At 45.7% G+C, this 4,567-nt stretch overlaps 1 pseudogene; it reads left to right on the plus strand.

Annotated features, from left to right (window-relative positions):
* The first annotated feature begins 961 nt into the window (after positions 1-961).
* LOC105743983 lies at positions 962-4,405 on the plus strand (annotated as a pseudogene).
* The last annotated feature ends 162 nt before the right edge of the window (positions 4,406-4,567 follow it).

Genomic DNA, 4,567 nt, shown 5'->3' on the forward strand with positions numbered 1-4,567 from the left:
ATAAATAAATAAATAAATGAAAGGGGAGGGTAGCTCAGTGGCAGAGCACCCCTGGGTTCAATTCCCAGTGCCACCAAAAGCTAAACAAAAATAAATAAATAAAAAACAGAGCCCAAGAAATGACTTAGAACAAGTCTTCAGCATTCTAATGATCTGGGTCATGAGGTTAAAATTCAAATAACTGAGATGTCTGGCACAAGTTTAATAGTTATAGCCAAAAGATGTGTGGAAAACATCAAAATCTTGATTTTACAGAGAAATGTGTTCGATGATCTAAAGTGAGCCTGGGGAGAGTCACATGGAGAGAAAAAACATTTTCTCAAGCTTTCACAGAGAGCAAATTGGTCAAGCAATGGCCGTGACTCATCCTCGTGTCAGACACTGACAAAATGATATACAAAAGCGGTACAGGGCTACAGGATAAATCCTGAAAGTACTTGGCTGACCTTATCAGATACAAAAGTTACATTTCTTGTTATATAGGTCTTGCTATATCTTGGTCTTAACCATCCAGTAGAAAAGTATAAAAATGAGGTATACAAAGTAAATCCATATTAATATGATGAGCTGTAAAAGGCTCAAGTCAATAACTTCTGAGGATAACCCACTAATATTATAGACTGCTAGACAGTGTTAGATTGTTTAGTTGAATTCAAACACCTATAGTATTTAGATGCCAATAGAATATTCACCTCTGACAGGACAAATAAATAAATAAATAAATAAAAATTAAAAAAAAATCTTGATTTTGTTCAGTCTCAAGAAGCAGAGACTTAGCCCACGAACTTGCCCTTTTATTCCTTATTCTAGTTCCTTTTTGATATGTGTCTTTTATGTGTGTGCTGAGGCTGTAACAGAGGCCTCTGCAGTGCAGTGGTCTCCTTGCTACTAAGCATGCGGGCCGAGCTACAAATATCATTTTCATGTCAGGAGCCTTAGATTTCGTGACACTGTCCACACGATGACTGTGCTTCATGCTGAAGGACCAATGGGCCAGGTGCCCTTGACCTTGCGCCTGGCTGCACACCTGGCCCTCGGGAACTCAGGCAGAGGAACAGCTGTGAACCTGTGGGTGCCCGGGCGGTAGCCTCCGCTTGCTGCTCAGCGAGGTCTGAGGACTAGGGGCAGCGATGCTGTGGAAAGGTGTGGCCAGTCCTCACATAACTACGCATCAAACTACCACAGCATTTGTTTTTTTTCCCCCCCCCACTTTAGTCTTCATTTTATTTATGTTAAAGACAATAAAAGCTGTCCTAAAATCCATACAGAATTTCAAAACACGATGATAGGAAATTGACAATGGTTGCCATACTGCATGATGTTATCTTCAAAGTAGTTGTCAGATTGCCAGAGATGGGCATGCAAAATTGATGGGGCAAGTAAGCATTAACTGTTTCTCCCAATGCACCAATAGAAATTAGTTCCACACAGTATTTTCAGTGCACCTATGTGTTGACCATGAGACACTACATAAGGTCTGGCATGGCGTGCTGGACTTGTCAGCCCGTGCTGATTTCACAAGGTTTCACGCTTTGGGGCACTTTGTGCTTAGATCTTTCAGTTCTCGCTGCTTACCACAGCATTTGGCAGTTCCAGCCTCAGAGATACAGACAAGTGAAATCAGGGGCCCAGGCAGATGTCATCTCATAGCCACATGAGTCACAAGAGCCCCAAGGCCACGGTCATGAAGAGCAGGCTAATAAGTATGCATCAGAGCTTTCTAGCCACACAACAGTTTTTTAAAAAGAGGAAGAGGGCTAGGGAGATAGGTTGGCAATCTAAGCACCTTCCTGGCAAGCGCAAAGACCTGGGTTCGATCCCCTATGCTGCATGCTTGTAGGTCCCAGAACTCTGGGGCACACTGTGCAGTCTCTGAAACTGGGCGAGGTGGCACATGGCTTTAATCCCAGCACTGGGGAGGCTGAGACAGGAGGATCACTAGGAGTCTGAGCTGCATAGCAAGACCCTGCACCAGATAAATAAATAAAACTTTTTTTTTTTTAAAAAAAAAGGAGGAAAGTTCTAATGATTTGTGGTGGGCACACCTAGAATCTCACCACTTTGGAAGACTGAGCAAGAAAGAGGTGGCATGTTTGAGTCTAGCAACGGATACGTAGCAAGCTCCAGGCTGGCCTGAACTACACAAAGAGATTTTTGTGTAGTTCATGCAAACAATGAAACAAAGACAAAAACAAAAAAGGCAAAGTAGGGCAGATATGTCACATCTGGGTTGACAGTGAAAACATTGCACTAAGGGAAATAAGCCAGACACTAAAGAATAAATATTCTGTGATTCTGCCTCTATAAGTTACTTCAAGTAGTCAAGCTCATATAGAGTAGAATGCTGTTATCAGGGCTTAGGAGGGAGGAGAAGTGGGGAGTTACTGTTCAATGGGTATAGATTTTCAGTTTGGGGTGATAAAAATGTTTGGGAGATGAGTGAGAGACAAAATTGCCCGACCATGTTAATACAATTGTTAGAACACACCAATGTATGATTAATAGGATTAGATTTTGTCATATATATACTGTTTATACATTTTTCGTTTCAGTGCCAGGGATGGAACCCAACGACCTTATACATGCTTGGCGAGTGCTCCACCACTGACTATATTCATTCTATATTTGACATATTATTTAGAAATATTTTCTAGCCAGGTATGGTAGCACAAGCCTGTAATCCCAGGCTTGGAGGCTGAGGCAGGAGGATCATTGTGAGTTCAAGACCAGCCTGGGCTACAGAGTGAGCTCAAGGACAGCCTGAACTACACACTGAGACCTTGTTTTAAAAGAGCAAACAAACAAACAACTCGTTGTAAAACCTTTGGTTCATCAAAGAATGATTTCATTTTCTCTTGGGAGGGTCCTTAAACCTTATTTCTCCCCTAGCAGAAGTCATAATTCATTGATTTGCTAAGCAGGCCATAATCATAAATATGTTTAGATTGGTTAAATAGTGTTAGAATTAATTCATTGTTAAAAATGAGTTAGGGCAGGCTAGATAGCTCAGCAGACTCAAAGATCCTGCTTAGGAAGAATGTGGCCAGGATTTGTCCCCGGAGTGCCATGCAGGCCCAGCCCCAGGGGCTCATGGAGATGGTGACTGAAACTGATGGCGCGCGCCTGTAATCCCAGCGCTTGGAAGGCTGAAAACAGGAGAATCACTACAAGTCCCATCTGTGTAGTGAGATCCTGTAAACTCTGTACTAAATACATTTTTTTAAAAAAATATCATTATTGGCCTGTCCCGCAATTCTCGCTAGTTCGATTGGTAGTGGGAGCGGAGAATGGACCCCAGAGAGCCCTGAGCAGCCCCACCGCCGGAGGCCTAGTTACCATCATCACACACCGGGAGGAGCCGCAGCCGCCGCAGTCACCATCACCGAGACTGCTAGCAGCGAGGCCGAGACCCAGCAGCCGCCTGCCGGCAGCGCCTTCCGCAGCCATCTGCGCCGTGCTGCCCTCAGCGCTGCTGACACCAAGCCCAGCACCACGGGCGGCAGCGCAGGGAGCCCCGGCCCGGGCGGCCTCACATGCCGGTGGGGACAAGAAGGTCATCGCAAGGAAGGTTTTGGGAACAGTAAAATGATTCAATGTAAGAAACGGATATGGCTTCATCAACAGGAATGACACAAAGGAAGATGTATTTGTACACCAGACTGCCATAAAGAACAACCCCAGGAAGGACCTTCGCAGTGTAGGAGTGGAGAGTGCGGAGTTGGATGTTGTTGAAGGAGAAAAGGGTGCGGAGGCAGCAGATGTTACAGGCCCTGGTGGAGTTCCAGCTCGAGGCAGTAAATTCGCAGCAGACCGTAACCATCATAGACGCTATCCAGGTCTTAGGGGTCCTCCGCGCAATTACCAGCAGAATTACCAGCATAGCGAGAGTGGGGAAAAGAATGAGGAATGGAGGGCGCTCCCGAAGGCCAGGCCCAGCCATGCTGGCCCTACCGCAGGCGAAGGTTCCCACCTTACTACATGTGCAGACCCTGTGGGCGTCGGCCACAGTATTCCAACCCTCCTGTGCAAGGAGAAGTGATGAAGGGTGCTGACAGCCAGGGTGCAGGAGAACGAGCTAGACAAGTGAGACAGAATATGGATCGAGGTTATAGACCACGATTCCGCAGGGGCCCTCCGCCCCAAAGATAGCCTAGAGAGGATGGCAATGAAGAAGATAAGGAAAATCAAGGCGATGAGACCCAAGGTCAGCAGCCACCTCAACGTCGGTACCGTCGCAACTTCAATTACCGACGCAGACGCCCAGAAAACCCTAAACCACAAGATGGCAAAGAGACAAAAGCAGCCATCCACCAGCTAAGAATTCGTCTGCTCCCGAGGCTGAGCAGGGCCGGGCTGAGTAAACGCGGGCTTAACGTCTCTACCATCATGCGGTTTAGTCATCCAGCAAGAAAGAAACGAATAGGAAATTCCAGCAATAAGAAATGAACAAAAGATTGGAACTGAAGACCTTCAGTGCTTGCTTTTTGCCCGTTGACCAGGTAACTAGAACTATCTGCATTGTCTATACAGCATGGGTTTTTTATTATTTTTACCTAAAGACGTCTCT

The sequence above is a fragment of the Octodon degus genome, unplaced genomic scaffold (assembly GCF_000260255.1).
Source record: "Octodon degus isolate 3935 unplaced genomic scaffold, OctDeg1.0 scaffold00200, whole genome shotgun sequence".
NCBI lineage: Eukaryota > Metazoa > Chordata > Mammalia > Rodentia > Octodontidae > Octodon > Octodon degus.